The following is a 20232-nucleotide window of genomic DNA, read 5'->3' on the forward strand; positions in this document are numbered from 1 at the left end:
GTAAATTTTGTAATAACCAAGACAGCTGGAATTTCAGCGAGCGCGGGAACGTCGAAGAGGAAAATTGCAATTCTTCTCCGTATCCGGGAATCGTTGGAACGGCGCACATGTAAATTACAGCTACACTTTCTCCTCGCCAGACCGAGAAAAATAAAAACACGGTCGGCGGTAAAATACTCTGCGGTGGAATGCACCGCGAGAAATTGTAACGCGTTGTTGCTCGCCGAAGATACTGCTGGAATAAAAAAAAGAATTATACCGGCGCAATTCCTGGAGTCGTTCCAATGTCGTAATTTAGCATCGCGGAAAGGTATTATTCAATTGTTCCGCGCGTGGATTAAACCATAAAATTCGAGTAGATAGGTACGTATATACGTTCCGTTGTTACCGACAACGAAACAAACGTTTCAAAATATCGAAGTTCTGCGCGCGGAATTAAATATCGCGCCCGCCCTTTCGACAGTGGGTGAATCATTTTTCTATGGAGATTTGTTAAGCGATACGCGTTACTTTCTTCGGTCGAGAGATTATCGAAGGAAGAATAACGAAGTAGAGCGAATGACGAGTGACATCAAATGATAAGAATTTTAAACAAGATTCAAGCCCATCGCAAAATATATAAGATCTGTGCTCACGGTTACTTTTATGGAAGAAATATATTTAAGAGAAATGATTGTAAATTAAATCTGGACACTCGTTTTCTGCGTATAATTTTTCGATATAATCTATATTAACGGTGACGTCGATCCGATCCATTCTGCCTTTAACGTACATCTTATAAAAATGATTTTAACTACGATCGGACAATATTTTCTTTCACGGATAATATCGTGTAATTCAGCTGTATAGCCTGTAAATACGATGAACGTGTAATATAGAGAATCCTTGACTCGTGAGATGGAAGTAATCCAGTTGCACAGCTCGCGAAAACGATTTATCGGAAGAAAATTTTTACCGATAGTGTGCGATTGAAATTTCTTAAAGGGCGTTTCACATTTACTAATCGTATCTAGTCTTCTGTTGAAAATATATTGATTCTGGTAAGCGTTAAACGCGACATTTAACGAATAAAAATAGCAAAATAATCAACTTTAATTTCATTTTGTTATTTAATATCGAACAATTCGAGTAAAACAATTACGTTCCGTTTTGTTATTTTTAAATTATATCGATTGAATTTCTATTCTTTCGCTCAGTCGAAATCAAATTAACGTATAGCTGAGTTTTGCATTCTAGAACCAATTACCTTGTTAAATTTAAAATATTTTACGACTTTATACTTCAATTGGTTCGAAGTTTCGCGTTACTGGCGCTCGTACGACCAAGTTCGTAATTGATAATAACTAATTAAATGAGTTCTAGGTTTCAAGTGTAAATCTTCGATGTTTGCATGGTTATGCAAGCGAGAAACTGTGCGAACAATGGAAGAAACGATGTCTATTAATTTAAATGTTACTTCATTGGTATGCAACTATCGTAAAAAAAAAAAAAAAAAAATCGTTGCATTATAGTAATTTCGCTCGTTAGTTCGTTAAATCATTCTATTATCCCATAATTGTACTGATAACTTCATCCTGCAATTTTCGTTCATCGAATCGTTTACACTCTTACGCCTCTAGTTCTACACATGCTAATTTCCTACTTGCAAATTTACCATATTGATCGTATAATTTTGATTAATTTTGTATAACAATACCGTTTCGTTTACGTATAAATTTTACAAAGCAATTGTCGACCAATATGGAAGATATCGAGAGATAATCGAGAGATAATCGAGAGATAATCTGACAGTGTTCTTTTTAATGCAATAATAATTAATGCATATTTCTAACGGTAACTTAACGCTTTTATTTAATTTAAAAACTGTTTTAATAACGTTTAGAGATTTGTCTGCGACGTATTGCCTGTCACTTTCTATGAAAGACGTGCTATTGAAAGTGTCTTACAGATTCTTTGTTGGAAACCTGTTAGATGTTTCCATTGTACGGCGTGGAAACGTTCCCTGTCACAACACTTTATTTGCTTTCTGAACAACACGCTTATATTTCTATCGTGTTTCCAAATATTTTCGATAACTCGGGGTATTCTTATTTCTCGAAATAAGTATTTGCACGTATACATTTTATTAATATAAGGCTTAATGATAACTTTAATAATTTGCCTTTCTCTATGTATGTCAAGTCTCTTATTGATAAGTTATATGAAGTGCAACGAGTGCAATCCCAAGCTCCAAAATAAATATTCAACTGTCTGATACAGTGTACTCATATAATGTAAATAATTGAACACGTACGGACACACACACACACACACACATACCCGAGTTTGAGAGTCTTCTAATATAGAAGCATCTGAATTTATTTCCACTCAATCCCATCCAAGGATAAATATCAACAACGTTTGGCAATTAATATCGAAGGTTTGCTCGAGTTTTTCTCTCTTTTCCAAACTTTCGATCTTGCATAAAAATTCATTCACGTATTCAATTTATCTTAGTCCCCGCAAATCCTTTGGTAAATTAAATCTGGTTAATCGAACTCGCACAAAAGAAGAATTACCAAGAAGTATGTGAAGTTTCTTGTAATGGTAGAAGTGGCCTTGAACGCCCAAAATATTCGATACGACCTCTGGTCGAGCCATAGAGTGATCCACGTACAAATTCAGCATGATGTTTCGAAACAGTATCGTATTCGTTTCGTTGAGATTTCAATTTATAACTACTGCTTTGGATACAAGTCGCGTATCGTTAATTTTAGCGTCACGAGCCACTGTACCTCTCAGACTTATCGAAAAATCACGATGGAGCAGAGAATCATCGGTACGTCTAACCTTTTGGCTTCGAAAGGTGTCGCAGTGCATAGTCGTCTGTTGTATTTGCCCGATTTCCTCGAGATTATTTTCTGTTTTCCAAATTGAAGGTACAGCTGAAAGGAAAGCAGTTCAATCGTTGCTCTTTTCAGCGAGTATCAAAGGAGTATCGGAGATGTTCCCAGAGTTTCTAGAATCATTCCAAACTGTTTACTTCTCCGCGAGGGATGTATTTTTGATAATTGACAACGAAATTGATTAAAACGAGACAAATGTCCCAACCAAACGTCTATTCTCGACCGATGATCCTCCATTCTTGGATAGTCTCCGGTGTTGATCTAAGAACGGAGGAATTGCAGAACTGAATTAGAAACGCAAACTAAATGTAACATTCAGCATTTAAATAACTAGTATACCTTCTGAAACATTTTTGTTTCGATTTCGTTACGGATAATTTTGGTCGTTTGGACATTCAACAATGCTCGCCGATCTCCATATCTTAAGAACGGTTTCTTCCGGAAAGTGTTTCGTCCAGGTCGTGACCTCCCTATGTTACATGGCCGAGATACGGGTAAATTAATTAAAAGGAGGCGGGAGGAACGAGCGGAGAGAACAGTCACCGAATTCCACTCGCTCGCCAACAACGGAGAAGCAGCTGTACAGTAACGCGCCATTTTTCGCGACTCGATGCGCGCGGATCGGGGCGTCGACAGAAGTTGGTGAAAGAGTCAAGCGATGGAGAAAGACGAAGAAGGAAACCTATGGAACGGATGAAGTTAGAGAAAAAGGCACCGGTGTAATCTTCTACAGCGCAACGTTGCCCCTGTGAACCTACGTAGGTGTGTATAGTTGAAGACATTCGTCGCTGCCACTCCCGTTCCAAAGAAAAGAGAGTATCGTTTCACAATGTACTTTCGCGTATAGAACACCGTATTCGCGGAACAGTATTCGTGTAGCTTTCCAAATTTCGACTTTCCATCGTGTTAGTCGAATACTGTCGATACGCCAGATTGTGTATTCGGATAAACCAGATATTATAATACGAACTTTTACAACAAATACATTTTAACGTCACATCTTAGGACTTGGGAATTTGCTAGGACAAGGGGTTCGTTACATTGGAGTGAAATTTCTCTCGGTACAGAAACAGGATTTGAAGTTTTCCTTTCTTTTCCCTTGGCAGATTTCTGGAGTACTGGACAATATTTACACGTCCTTGTAAGTTACTCCAAAATGTTCTAACACTTCGCACCGATGAAATTAAATACTTGGATCCTCTTTGTGTTTAACGCGATTTATAAGAAAATTGGCAGATTTTTTTTTTATGAAAATAGATCACGACGGTATCTTTATTTGTGCATAAATATCAATTGTGGATATTGTGGTCGGATTTACATGACGCTATTGCGTGCTACAGGAAATCCTGAAACAAGTATCGAATTTCGACACTGTGTATCTTTCAAGGTCTGCAATTTGAAACGAACCGCGTTCAATTACCTATTTCTGTGATATTTTGTATTCTTATAATAATTGAAATTTGTTCTTTAAGTTTGTCCGCTTAGTTTAAGAACAATCTGTATAAAATTAGATCGAGGTTTCTCTGGTGCGAACACAGCGATTGCGTATTTTCTTTCTACTCCTTAGCTTTTTACTTCAACACACTCTAACACCTCGCCTCGGTGAAATTACTTGGATCCTCTCTATGTTTAACGCGATTTAAAAACAAATTGAAATTTCGTTCTGAAGACAGATTACGATGGTATTTATTTATTTATTTGTATATAAAAAGCGATTGTGGATTTTATTATTTTAGAGATTTATTTCAAAAAATAGTTCGAAGGTTCACTTTAATGAACATTTATTTAAAAGAAATAACAGAATGTAGTGAACAATTGTTTACATTAATTGTATTAATTATTTTTATATTCGTTGTATTGATTAACTTTGGGTAACTCTTGTTTTAATATGCCAGAGAATGGGAATTAATATTTCATACAGTCTATGACAAATAAAATTAGAGTCAACGTTACGTACTTGTTATTAATTCTGAAATTGCACACGAAAGAGCTACATATGTAACGTTACAGAATCCCACGTGTACAAAATTGAAATTGATACCGAACTAATTCAATTACTACTAAATCATTCGTGCATTTAAATCCTAGCCAAGCAAGGATCGCTAAACCTAATATTCAACAACGGATCTACAACTTCGAGGAAGGTATTACGTTAATCCGTTATAGAATACCAAACGTTCTTGGTAATATCGAAATCTTTTTGGAAAATCATTATTCAGGTCGAATTACAGAATGAAAACTTCAATTTTTATACCGTCAAACTCGTCAGCTAAGTAACGTGTTTTACACCAATCTCTCTCCATTGTACCATTGTAGATGTTCCGTACAATGTAGCGACTGCGAGTGGGAGTTGATTCTTCGTGAAAAAGGAAGTCAAGAATATGAAACGGGATTTGTATGTACGAGCTTTCGTTTACGAGAAAATCGATTTTGAAAATTAGTCGAGTACGCGAGTACGACTTAGCCACCGTGTCTGTCCACTACCGACTATTTCTACTTACGAGTGTGTTCGTAAACATTGACCGTGAACCGTGTACCTATTCAATTGCACCTGTTTTCGATATTGATTTCGCAAAAATCGATCAATCGTCGATCAACATCGTTTGATTTCGAAAATATAGAAACGTTGTACGTATTCTGTATCTTCGATGTACCCTTTCGCGAAGAATCAGCCCATATTCGCTATTGCTACGATATACGGGTCACCCTGTGTATCGACTGAGACGTCAACGTTGCTTTTACGAGAACATCATCGCACCGTTAACCCAAAGTGTTACCATCTTCGAAGAAAAATGGTTCTTTGTGTAATCAGCGAACGCACACCCAATATTTATCAAATAAATCGATTATAGTTCGACGAAGGGAAGTAATCGCGTACGAATCGATACAACGGACAATCACGTGGCGAGGTCGCATTCACGATTTCTTTCTTAAATCGAAAATAATTGATAAGTAGTCTACTTTAACGAAACATGGCACCCGATCGTTCGACCCCGATTCGAAACGAACCTGGATTCATCGGATGTCTCGGTCAGAGGAACGCTGTTCCCGTGCACCCATTCTCAGTCCAATGGCTTTCTACTATTACAGAAATAACGCGATCGCCAATTTAGCGATACCCATTGTGTTGAGATGGCGTCGATACTTTCGTCCATTCTCCTGCCACGATCGTTAATTGGATAGTACCGAGTGACGTGGAAGCTCGGAGGCAAGAATCTCGCAGCATTTCGGTGTTGTTCCTTACCACCGATTACACGAATCTCGTCACTGATCTATGATGAATCAGAGACACAAAATACCATGCATTTTGCGTTTTCGATGCTTTGGACACTTGTATCGTTACCTGGTTTTATCGAGGTATGGTGTTGAGCAGTACATCGCTCGGTGACTGCGCTTCGAATTAACAGAGTGTAGTCGAGTTGAAAGGATGGGTGTATCATGACCAAAGTGTTTAACGAAAAAAACTGTCATGTATTCGATACGAGAAGGAGAATTTTCTCGATTGGTTTGGTGTTCATCTCGTCGATGAAGGTTCGGTCGCGTCGGTGCTTGCCCGTGATTGGTTAAATCGGTCGTTGTTGGAATGTCGATGGCGGATATTCGCAATAGAACTTGCCAGTAGGAAAATATGCGACTTTTCGGTGGTGGTGGAATGCAATATTTAAACAGATTTTTCTGAAGAACAAAGTCCTTCGTTTTTATGAGGGACAATGGTAATTTGGAGTTGCGGAACGTTGCTACAAAGAGTGTCCCAATCGTCACCGGTCGATTTACATTTTGAATAAAATTTAAACGATTTAAGTAATCTTGATACTTTCTCTTTTATTTGCAAGTACAAACTTGGGAGTTAACAATGGAACGAGATATCTTCCAAATGGCCGCCTCGGGGTTTTTTTTTACAGACCACTGATCCGTTCTCCAAATTTTTCACGACATTTTCACACAAACTCGGATCAATTTCACCAATGACACGCTCGATGTTGTCTTTCGGTTCTGGAATTGTCTCTGGATTGTCGACATAAACTTCACCTTTGACCCGAACCCAAAGAAAAAGTTTAAATGTGACAAATCGCACGATCTTATTGACCAATTGACATCACTTTCAAGAATAATAGAATTTCGATTATTCTTATTTCCTTTTTGAAAGTTAACGTTGTACAAGTCAGACTCCGGTGTCACTAATTATTGTAATGCTCTTTTGTTGCGTATCAAACGATAGTGGAGTAACTATATGGGATAAATATTGCGAGTTGAATTATTATTATTATTATTCCCGAAATTCGTAAGAATCCGTTATTAATTACAAACAATAAACACGTAACGAACGAAATTTTAATCGAGAATACACATTACCGTTCAAAATTTTGGAACATCAGTTCCAAAGTTCTTTTTTATATATAATACGTGTATAGATTCGTTGAAAACATAATTCTATCGTGTGAAAGAAACACGATATCACTTGCGTACAAGATAAAAATTAACCATTTTTCGTTTACCTAACGCTGAAGCCTAACGAATTCCCTTTCGAAACTCTATTCAATAATATTCTTGTTGCTCCCGTTGTTTTAAATAAGTTTCTTTTCTCGACGTCGACAAATTTTCCGCGAGTAAGCGACAAAACGATAAAGATCAACAACTCGTTAAATATCAAACGATTTTCGTAAACTTTTCCTTCCTATTATAATTTCCTACGAGGGGAGACACGCGAAGTATTCTCGAACGACAGCACGAGTCGTTCGGGCGTATTTCTACCAACATACGGTAAAATCGGGAAACTAGATCCGAACTGTTTGAGATTCGTGCGGAAGGCTGGAGTCGTAAAGCTCGCAGCTTTACAAGAAGGGAAGAAGCGAAAGGGGAATGGCCGTGTTGATACAGTTGCGCCAATTGAGTTATCACCCTGACATTTGTACGCATTTTAACGATTTTAACGCGATTCTCGAGCAACGGTCTCCCTTTCGCACGATTTTTCCACGTCGATGTATTTTTACTATGGTTCAAAATACTTCGAAACTATTTAGACGATTCTCCTTTTATCCTCTGTTAACGCAGAAATATTTCGTTTTTCACGCTGTAGGAAAACTGGATGGACAAAAAATTCACATTTTGATCGCAATTGAAAAGTTTTCGCAATTCCCGTTTCGTGTGAAACGAGTTTCTCAGAAGCCGAACCGATCGCCGCTGTTTAAAAATTTCCAAATTTCAGCTGTATTTCAACAAACGATATTAAATAACAATAATACGTTTATTCTATCGTATAAAAGAAAGTACATATAGACAGTGATGTAACATTACAGTTTCAACTTTGCTGTTACCAAACATAACCTATACATAGTCATAACCCGTAAATAGCCCCAGTAAATATACAAAATGGTGGTAGTCTATGGACTATAAATGAACTTTTACCATTTTTAAGTAAACGTATTTGCAATTCCGTCTAACAGCCGGTATGCATCTACAATTGATTTCTATTCATCGATTCGTATAAATATTCATAAGTCTCGATGAAAAATTAACTTCGATCGAATATTTCTCACCATATTTCTTAGTACCTTTAGAAGAACCGATTGACGCGTATCCAGGCTCCATAGATCGGATCCCATTTTTCCGAGTCGAGATAATAATAATTGCTATTACATATGAAATTATCCGGTGAAAGAAAGAGCAAGGAAAGTCTCAATGTCGGTTTACTCGTCATTTTGTCTAACGTGATTACATTTGCTTCGTTGCGTTACCATCGAAAATTGAAGCAACGAGACCGCTTCCGCAAACACTTCGACGATCATTTTTCGATCGATCGGTGGAAGCTTTCGTCCGCAGTTATGTACGCTTGCTCCGAGTTGGTCTCGTCGAAGACAAACGTTTCCTCGGACGTCGAAGAAAAATAAGCGTTGTTCGGCGACGCTCGTCGCGCGGATGCCGCTAAGAAACGTCCTCGTCGCCGCGAAAGAGCTTTTGCCGGGTAGTTAAACCGGCCACAGACGCTTCGAACTCCGATTGGACAGCAAAACAAGCGCCTCGACAACGAACGACTAAACTTGGAAGAGAATTCTACGTGCGCCGCATCGCTCGCATCACGGCCGGCCGCGCAACTGGGATTTGCTTCGTTACAATTCTCCCGAAGCGGTTGTCGTCCGTTTTGTCTTTTTCCGGATGACGCGCGTTTCTCACCGCCTAGAGAGGTTCATTTACCCCTCCCCCGACATCGTTTTCGACACGGACCGATTTCGATCGTTCGATCGGCTCGGAACGATCGATCCTCGAAATCCTCTTTCGTTTCGTCATGGCGCGCTACAAACGCGCGCTTCGACCAACGAATATTAACCGTATTTACGTATATATTGTATATCGATCGATTCATCAACGTATCTACGTAGCTTCGAAAGAATATCGACTTCGTTAAAGACAGATGTTCGATGCACGTGAAATTGTTCCCTCGATTCTCCAAGAAAGGCATTCGTCTGTCGTTCGAAAGTAAATTCAGGATGCAGTACGTTTCTCTTTAATATTCCGGATCGCGGATAGTTTTCCTCTAACGGTGTAATATTACAACTGTTTTTATCGGAAATGAAAAAAAAAGAGAAAACCATTCTCGAGTGGAATCAAATTTATCAACGGTCGAGCCGACGTTGAGACGATACGAACAAAGAATTTCTCTCGCGTGTTTCCGTGCTTGAAATGTTTTATTAGATAAATGAACATCGACGAGTGAGAAATTACGAAGACGTAACAATACGAACTTGGTAAGCGTATTAAAGGATCGGTGTCGGGTACCACGCGAATATCCGTAGGACGAAACACAGCCTGCGCGACTCGGTACCGACGGTGACTGACTTGCCAGACACGATCCCGATGACACCTGACTCGTGGAACCTGACGCAGATAAAATAAGACGCGTCGTACGCGACACAAATAATCTCAGAATCATGGCACCCGATACGGATGATGTTTAACACGTGGAACACGACGTAGGAAATACCGAATACCTCGAAGACGATACACACGATGCAGGTGTCACGTGACTTTCGTCACTCGAAGAAAATTTTAGGAGTCAAGCTTCGACTTGACTCGAAATTCTTGTTCGTTTATCAAAAATACTTCTATAAGGAAACAACGAGAAGGATCTTTTCCCTTATCACTTTAACGCTAACCGTAGTATAGGCACAGACTAGCGAAAGTACAGAGCGTTCCAATTATCACCGGTCGATTTGAATTTCGTGCTATTTTTAAAACGTCGAACCGATTTACCTGAAACTTGACACACGTTATCTAGACAGTTGGGAAATTAATCGTGGGAAAGTACACGGTGAAAGAACGCGTGCAAATTATTCGAGCGTACTACGACGAATCGCGATCTTTAAGGCTAACGATTCAGGAACTTCGTAATCGTTCCCCTCGAAATCATGTGCCGACAAAAAGCATTGTGCAAAGTTTGGTCGCTAAATTCGTTGAAACTGGTTCAGTTGGAGATTCGAAAAAGTCACCGCGTCCCCGTACCGCTTGTTCCAGTGAAAATGTTGCTGTTGTTGCTGAAAGTGCGACAGAAACACCGGGCACATCGATTCGACATCGTTCTCAGGAACTGAACATTTCGAGGACCAATTTTAAAAGAATTTTGACAAAAGGTCTTCGTTTTCACGCTTATAAGATTCAATTGTGCCATGAACTTAAACCGTTGAACCATTTCCAATGTCGTACGTTCGTGGATTGGACGCTGCAGAAGAAAGAACAAATAGACGATATTTTCGACAAAATTATCCTCAGCGACGAAACGCACTTTCACCTCGGTGGCTACGCGAATAAACAAAATTGTCGCATACGGGGCTCGGAAAATCCACGAAAGGTTGAACAATTGCCAATGCATTCAAAACGAGTCATTGTTTGGTGCAGTTTTTGATCAAAAGGCGCCATCGGGCCATTTTTCTTTGAAAATAATGATGGCGAAGTGGTTACTGTGAATGGAAAACGATATCGCGTCTTGACATGGATGATATTTGATTTCAGCAAAATGATGCTCCTCGTCACAGAGCGAATGAAAAATGGCACTTTCGCAAAAAAAAATTTCCGCAATCCGTAATTTCTCGAAGAGGTGATATCAATTTACCACCAAGATCGTGCGATTTGACACCTTTGGACTTTTTTATTCGGGGTCACGTGAAAGTTAAGATTTATGACGACAATCCAGAGACAATTCCAGAACCGAAAGACAACATCGAACGCGTCATTGGTGAAATTGATCCGAATTTGTGTAAAAACGTTGTGAAAAATATTGGGAAAAGATCGGTGGTCCGTAGAAAAAGCCGAGGCGGCCATTTGGAAGATATCTTGTTCCATTATTAGCTCCCAAGTTTGTACTTTAAAATTAAAAAATAAGTATCAAGATTACTTAAACCGTTTGAGTTTTATAGAACAAGTAAATCGACCGGTGACGATTGGGACATAGTTTTAAAAAAATCATATTTATTCTTTGTACAATAGTTTAATTCGTAATCTTCGGTGCGTTGTTATCCATTTGGACGAACTTATACGTTGGAAATGAGTCGATAATATGACATCTGGATCGTTAAAATTCACGCGTATGTCGCAAAAGTTTCGTTCGGTTACGCTTATCGAAACCCGGGTAACTTGAGCCGAAATTGACGCGGTACAGGAACGTGTTAATTGAAAAAACAAATTCGAAACTGAGGAGGCTAAGAACGTGTCTGCTACGAATGGAAATTGATACGTCGACCGATATTCGAAGATGGAGTACTGCACGCGGTACGAATGTTGCCGGTCGGAAAGGAAGACACGCAGAGAAGTAATCAGAACTGTTAAAGTGGAACTGGAATGAATTTCCAGCTCGGTTTAACGTTGTAAGAAAGTTTTCGCGGACACGAGACAGATATGCGGGGCCGCAAACAAGGCAAAATTTTATTGCGCTTGCCGGTGATACTTATTCTTTCGGACTGTTTGCGGAACCGCCGTGGCGTCTTGCAAGCGGAGGAACGATATTAATGACGGCGGGGAAATTTTTCCAAGATAGTCATGCGAATGAGCATAACGCCGGAATAAATTCCCCGTCCACCAATTTCGTTCCCAGCACGAAGTTTGCGATCCCTGTTTCGATTTCAGCGTAACTTTCAGCGATACATCGTGGCTTGTAGCAACAATTACGTCGCGGCCATCACGACGACATCGCGAGACTCTCGTGATCGTTGATTTATTAAGCTGCACAAATTCAAAACCAAGCGTTGCGGTTGTTTACCAAAAGAACTCTCAGATGTTTCTTTTTCTCAAATTTCATACGGGCAATCAATCTGTCGTATGCCATTGAAACGATCTCCTTTTCTCATTCAATAAACTGTCGATAAAGTTTAGTATCTTTTAAAGACGCCAGTTTGAGCTCGAAGTAACCTTCCAAACACGAAAATAAGAATAACGTTTTTTATTCTGTTAGGTTCTAGATGAAAAATGGAGAAAACCTTCTCTGTACAATTATCTCGTGAAATCAGTAATTTAGGTGTTATTTAAAAAACCGTTAATTTTGCGAATCCAGCTAGAGGCGCGTCGTTGGTATCCCTTTAGTTTTGCGATTAAATTGTTTGGAGATGTTTGAGAGACGATCTTTAACAAATTTACAAAGCTTATCAGCATAAACTATTCTTAGTTTTTGTTATAAAAAGTATGTCAAATTTTCGCGTTTTTCATCAGTGCAGTATCTATCATAAACGTTGATTTGTAAGTGCGAAAACACTTTGGCGAAGTGAGTGAATTATTGGACCGAGAAACTACTTTTTGACGGAATCGAAAACGTTTCAACGATGCCACTGAATTATGAAATTTGTTACGATTGGAATGTTGTCGAATATTTTACATTTACATACGCCTCACTTCCGGTTACAGCTAGACTCCCTTTCCCCCATCTTATAACCTTAAATCTATTCGTCGCTTGTCTACACGCTTGGGATTTTCCGTAATTTTATTAGATACAGTTTTATACTCGAAGTTAGATATTTTTGGCACAATCGGTGTTTTCTTTTAGATCGAATGGTACGGTAGTGACAATTTTTACACAGCGCGGGTCATTGTAAATTACAAGGTATTTACGTTTCAACGGATCCGCTTGAATATCGTAGGGGGGATAAACCAGTAATGAAATTCGAGACAAATATTGTTCAGATCGAGACTCGAATCGTAGTCGACCGAAAGAGAAAACAATGTTTCCGTAGCTAACACTTCTTTCTACTCACTCCGGCAAAGCATTCTTGTCCTTGCGTAACGTTTGTGGTAAATATCACGCTGACGAAAGTCGCAAAATTTTGACATTTTTTTCTTTAAAATTCGAAAGGTGTCGTTCCGAGATATTTTGTAAACTTTGTTCAAGGATCGCATTTCGAGCATTCAAAAAAAATTGAAGATCGCAAAAAATTAAGGGAACGATATAAATGAGCCCACTATGAAACTTCGAAGTTTTGGTACTTTATCCAGCTTGATCTATGAATCTTGAATATCGCCCTCTGTCGATGATCGTATCGAAAACGGTATCTGAGTTACTGTTAAATTGGTATAAACGAGTGGATTAAAGGTCCTGCGAGTTCGATGCATATTTAAATGTTTGTCAATGAGTCAAGATTCACGAACATCGACTCATGAAGTATACTGAACTTGCTAATCGGTATTTTGAGTTCAATGTCGCATCACGGTTCGCGTTTTAAATTTGATTTCTGATGATAAAGTGAGGAATACAAGGTTCATACCGATGGTCGAGTACGAGGTTCGTGCAAGAGTTTTAATGTTTGTTTCAAGCAGTCTGAAGAGAGTCGAGCGAGTAGAGACGACTCTCGCGAGTACAGCGAGTATAGACAGCCAAGTGTTTACGGTCAGACACGGTAAGTAACGAGTGAGATCTAAGGAACTGGTGTTAGAGTTTGGCGAGAGGGATATAGTCAATTACAGTGCGTTTTCAAAGAGGTAATTCTATTTGAGGGAGTCTTGACGGAGTTTACGAGTACAGAGAGCGAGCGTTTACAGTCGGAAGCAGTGAGTAACGAGTAAGATCTAGGGACATAGAATCAGAGATCAGAAGACTAACAGAGAGTAACAGTGTCATATTTCAATGTAATGAGCTAGTTAACTATAATTGAATACACTTGTTAGCTAAAAAGGGACTCTGTGTATTCAATCTGCGTAACACTTCCACAATATTCGTTAGCTTTCTCAACGCCCCTTTTTCCCTACTTTATCGTCTCGAGTGCTATTCGTTGATAGTAATTTTGATTAGAGACCAAACACGATAATAAATACGGTGAATAGCATGCGTCTCATCGATTCGAGGACGCGAACGTCAGGGAAACCACAGGTATTTGGTATTCGGGCGATGGCCCCTTTGTTAATCGGAAAGGAAGAAAACCCTGACGCGATCGAGGAAATTGATTTTCGATAAAATGCTCCTATTTTTACGGATACGAAGGCAAGGAAATATGAGAAGATTTGCAACTATACAGATGGTTAGTGTATAGAAATTGGATGGAACTGTGGAAACGTTGGCGTAACTAACATTTTTCTTTTGATCCCGGAGAGAATCATCTCTTTCATCCTTTTCCTTGTACTTATCTTACGCAAATGCTTCCGGGTAAGAAGCACCATGAAACACGCTTTCGGACATAAAACAGTCCCTCGGCCGATTACGTTATATTTCTGATTACCTCCCACATTAATCTTACCCGCAGAGACCTCGTTAATATTCCGATTTCTATGAAATATGTATGAATGGCTTTCAGTTATCCGGGTAATTTTAATACTCGTCGAGAATATTCATCGTTCCTCACGAGAAGAAGCAAAATTACGTAGTCGTGTCTAAGTGCCCGAGTCTTCGTCGTCACTGGTGTAAATTCTCGTAAAGTCAATGTATTTTAAGAACAACGGTATCGTGATCTTACGATATCGATTTTGGTAGAATATTCAAGCAACGCAACCAATAATTTGATACACTTCCCTACTGTTCGAAGTGGTAAATTTTTAATTGGTACTCGCATATCTGAATTCATCGAACTACAGACGCGATGATACTTCTCCCAGACGTGTTCGAATCACCCAGTACATCGTTATAGTTCGATCCAAATAAAAACCAGCGCGGGAAATTATGTCGGTGGGATCGTCGATGATATATCATTGATTTATCACACTAATACGATCGGAACGTTCTCTCTATTCAAGCGTCTACCACAAAGCAAATGCATAATTCATGCTTAGAAACCAGCGAAAGGACGGTCCAGCAAAAGTCGGCACGTGTCGCGTCACCTTCTTTTCTTTTTTTCTTTTTTATGTTATTTATAACAATACTCTCTTGAAACACCGACGAATCACCACGAGCGTTAACTTGATATTATAATCTTTCAAAAAGGACATTTCCTCAAAATTTTACAAGGTTTACAAGGTTTTAAGAGTAGTTAGAAATTACTGCCTTTGCGCGTAAAAAGTGCGTGGGAATAACTTTCGTGTATACTTTGAATTACCTTTAATTGTTATTACCAGTAATCGTGAACATTGAATTTCAAGATTTTTATTTTTATTCGTTACTCAAAGAATTTCATTCCTTTTGTCCTATAATATAAACTTGGTTCTTGTTATAGACTAAGTTGAGTTAAATTTTGGGAAGACAGGGACAAATGGTAATACAGGTGCAAGGTGTTAAGAGGATACGTTTCTACGAGCGTCGTAAAAGTTTCTCGTTATATTAGTACCTTTATTACCTACTCGGCACTCAAAACGTGCGCAGCTTCATCTTTTCATAATTTCTTATTTACTAGTTACGTCCGTGTTTCAAGCTGCATACAAATAAGACGCTTCTTTAATATTACGTAAAGTTTTATATAGTTGCAATTTGGCGAAATATTTAACGGTCATCATTATTCTTTTGTAACACGTTTTATTCAATTCGAACAATTTTTGTCAATCGTGTTATAAACGAGCGTGAAATAAATGAATGTGTAATTAAAAAATTGAAACGAAAAATTGCTTTCGTAGTTGTCTTTGAGTTAACAAAGAATTCTAACACTGTCTAGGTATTACTTTGGTCAAAAGTAAATGTAAATATTGGTTAGCGCAGCCCGTGGAAATGATTTTGTATTCCACCTTCTTGAGGCATTAGCATAAAATCGAAGTTCCTCGACAGCGTATTATTACTGCAACAAAAAATGCATTTCTGCGTCTATTCGGTTACGTGTTTCTGTTTGTGAACACGTGAACGATCGTCGACATTTTCTTTGATTAATCGAGACATTGATCTATGCGATCAAATAATAGGGTGTATCGTAACACGTGAGATCCACTTTGGCAGTAGATTGGAGACACGAAAAGAATGAAAAATGTTCGTACGGGCATGGAAATAAAGTCAAAGAGGATACATGTTATGGGAATTTTGATATCCCGGTAATGTGCGACTGCTTCTAGGAAATGCTCGAAATGGAATTCGATTACCGGATATATTCAAATTTTTGGAATTTGACTTATACCACATGACTAATCAACAAGATGGAGAGATATCGTGAACTTATCGAGCATTGTATACAGTTTAATAAAATCGATTAGTATTGATTCAGTTTGAATTTAAAAATGATCTAGGTACAAAAATAGCTATAATTTGGGCACAAGGTGGATCGTAGTGTACAAATGGAACACATGTTTATATGTTACTTTTTTCATTATTTCCGTGTCCCCAATCCACCGCTGAAGTGGGTTCCACATGTTACTGATCTTGCAATTCATCGCTTGGAATTTGTTCGCGTTGCTCTCGATATTAAACTTTGTACAAACGTTTTAATAAGTTTACAAAACTCAGCGGTGCGAAAAGATTTACGGTATAAAAGATATCAGTGTGTAAATGATTGAATCCAACTGGAATAATCATTATTTTTGTCTCTCGAAATGTTTCAAAGAGACTAAGAAAATTAATCGAGTACAATAAATATTTTAAAAGAAAAAGAATCTCTACCGTAGAATACATCAATTCTTATGCACGGTTGTGATGCGAAGAGTGGTAGTATAGTGCGTTAAATAGATATAAAGTTTGTTTCGTGCTCGTGTAATAAAAAGAAATTTGATATTAAATAATACCTTGTCCTTTGATAACAATTTCATTGCTTAATCCCATTAGAATTATCATTCTTGTCACTGTCGATACGGACAATTACCAAAATCGAAGGCCCGTTAAGGACAACGCGTGAGACGATATACGTTCAACCTTAGAAATTGTACGATATTGCAAGAACTGTATCAATTAGTATCAATTAGATAATCGACGAAGATAAGTTTCGAAAATGTACTATCATTTACAGCATTGATGATAGAATTGAAATAATTTTTCTGTTTAATTCGACGCAACTTTAACGGTTACGTTTTTATTTGAATTTTGCACATTATTCTCGGTTCAACTTCTCGTCACATAGTAGTATTTTTTTCTTTCTACTGACAGTACTAACCAAGTTTGTGCAGAATTCAAATTATTGGCAACGAAATCTGAAAGCTTTATGATTTCAATACAATTTATTTCGTAAACCTAGCAATCACAGTATCGGAGCAGTATCTTTCAAATTTGTTTCTTCAAGTTGTCGTTCCATTTTTCGACAACTTTTAGCATAGGGTGTACGCACAGTGGCATGTGGATAACAAAGAATTATAAATTTTATAATTGTAAATAATTTTTTACACAACGAGGTTCAAGGTAGAAAAAGGAAATCGTGTTTCATCCAAGATTTGCTAGAGGACTCGTGAGTCAGATTACTTAATATACTCCCGATTCAAAACTCTTGGGTAGTAATCGATCGACTATCAGCAAATAGAGAATCTAAATTAACTGAGATGAATGGAAAAATTATGATCATGTGTTAATTCCTTCAGAATAATCGAAAGGAGTATTTTTTTTTTTTAAATCTTCTCTGATGACGGTATTAATGAGGAAATGATCAATAATACACAAACATTCACTGACGAATTTTTTAGCTCATTCTGCTTTATCAAGAAATACACAGCACGCTAAAGACAGAATTGAACATTTTGCCAACGTTTGGACTTTATACAACGTAAAATTTTTATAGCTCTCGCAGCGTGATGACATTTTCGCATCATACTACTGCAATTTGACACTTGCCAACGGAGTCACCAGTGATTCCGTAAAAGTAAGTGCAAACAGTTTAACGTTTGCACTTATGTTAAACCATTATAACGGTTCTTTAAAACTGAGAAAAGTTTATTCACGCAAGTATTGCTAGTCAGAAAAATTTCGCAAATTGTATAGCCAATAGAGAGGTCTTTATGTCTTTAAAACGGTACTATAAAACTGGGCAGCAAATTTATAGGAATTTATGTCAAGTATTACATTATAGTATTGCATATTGTCTATTGCGATTATATTAGATTACGTCTCGTATGTATTATAAATACTTGTATTCATTAGGCTTTCTGCATCGTGACGTAGTGTTTGTTGTCTTTCACAGTTGATCACTTATTAAACTATTCTAAAAAGGTCGAACTGTTTATACATTGTTTTACTACTTTTACAATCTGTATTTTACAAATTTATCAAGTAATTTTCTTTTATACTCAATGGGTTCATTTTATGATTTTACAGTTAGAAAACTAATTACAAAAACCATAACATTCTTTGTTACTTTGAGTATACAATATTTCGATTTCGTAACGTAATATTATTGCGTTAAACTGTAAAAATCAATTTCTTGCGGAAAGAACAACCCATCTTTTGTAATGAAACATTAAAATGAGAACAGAAAGCCTGTTTTAAATAAAGATAGATTCAACTTTATTTAGTACGTTGGATATGAGAATTCCTACCTTCCAATTTTGGAGACATTATAAGTAAAACGTATCGAAAGTAATTAAGATTACTAATTGAAAATCCTTTTGAAAAATTTAAAATAATTTACCATTTCAAATGATATTATATTATTTAAATTCAGAATATGAGGTAAGACGTGTTGGTATAAAATTAGTACTTAAAATGAAGAATAAAAATATTTACGCAACTTATTTCTCTGCCAGCATTACAGTGGTTAATATAAAATCATAATTTATTTGTAGGATTGTTACAGTTCTGTGAGAAATATTTATTTCCACGAGAAAAAGTGGCCGGCGTGAATATTTTTATTTTTCATTACAAATACGTGTACGTACTATTTTCTACAGCTCTGTTCAAGTTTTCGTCAACAATTATAGCAATCGAAAAATTTTAGAAGTCGGTATTGTTCATAAAAATTTAACAAATAGCAAAGTGCTCAGCGTTCGAATCTACCAACTTCGTATATTCTCTTAACGCTTCCTGTTTATCTCGAATATTATTCGAGGCATCAAGAATTTTTCTAGAACGATAAGAACTTTATCTAAAATAGAAAAGCGAAGGCAATTTGTAGTTACGAATACGACGAATTGAAGCAGCAATGCAACGTAAGGATTTGCGCTCGATGACAGGTGCTCACCGTAAAGGACTCTGGATCAGATTACGGAAAAGGATTGTAAACGATATCTCTAGCTCTGAACAATCTCTGGTCGCATATGCCGGAGATTATCGGTTTTTCCATTGTCTATTCAGAGAGGGCAGCGAGACAATAGGGACTTACCGAAGCGTATCTTAAACCAGATATTCATTAAAACGTAAATACATAGTGACTTCACTGCGAAAACCAGATAACTATTTTTCACAATTTTATTCGGTTGCTCTAAGAATTCATGGAATAATAAATTAATGAAGTTATTATACGTAATTAGTTATAGGTGTAACTTTAAGATACGTAAAAATGAGTTTTAATATTTTTCTGTTAAACAGAAGGAATTTATAGTGCTCGAATGTAAAACATTTGAAACGTGTCACTTTAAGGAGAAAATGTTTCAGAATAAAGTTATATATGCTTACAATAATAAAATTGTAGCGAAATGGAAACTATTCAATTAATATTGGCATATTATAGAAATCAGGTAGATATTGACAGATATTAAAATGTTTTCGTATATATACAATACATGCATAGTGGAGTAATAATATAGCGCATTCCAGGACTTTTTGGTTAAATCGTGTCGAGAGTTTTTGTAAATAAACACAAGAAAAGACGTGTTACATAGACACAGGTTCATCGATAATTTGTTAAAACGTTATGACAAAAATGTAAAATTTGAGGGGAGCCATACAGGTTTAAATAAAAAATGTAAGGAATGATGATTATTAAACAGATTCTGAAATAATTAGTCGCCATCTCAAAATGTCGGCCATTTTTGTTATTGTACAACAGATATTGTTAAAAAGTTGTATTATTCTTTCGAGTGTTTCTTGCAACTTCTTAACAGACTATTTACGTTT

The 20232-nt window shown here is 37.3% G+C and overlaps 1 protein-coding gene across 7 annotated transcripts in view; it reads left to right on the top strand.

Moving 5' to 3' along the window:
* LOC143153577 (dual specificity calcium/calmodulin-dependent 3',5'-cyclic nucleotide phosphodiesterase 1) overlaps window positions 1–20232 on the top strand; it is a 258363-nt gene that overhangs the window by 152662 nt on the left and 85469 nt on the right. The window lies entirely within an intron of this gene.

This window comes from Ptiloglossa arizonensis, chromosome 13 (genome assembly GCF_051014685.1).
Source record: "Ptiloglossa arizonensis isolate GNS036 chromosome 13, iyPtiAriz1_principal, whole genome shotgun sequence".
Classification (NCBI taxonomy): Eukaryota; Metazoa; Arthropoda; class Insecta; order Hymenoptera; family Colletidae; genus Ptiloglossa; species Ptiloglossa arizonensis.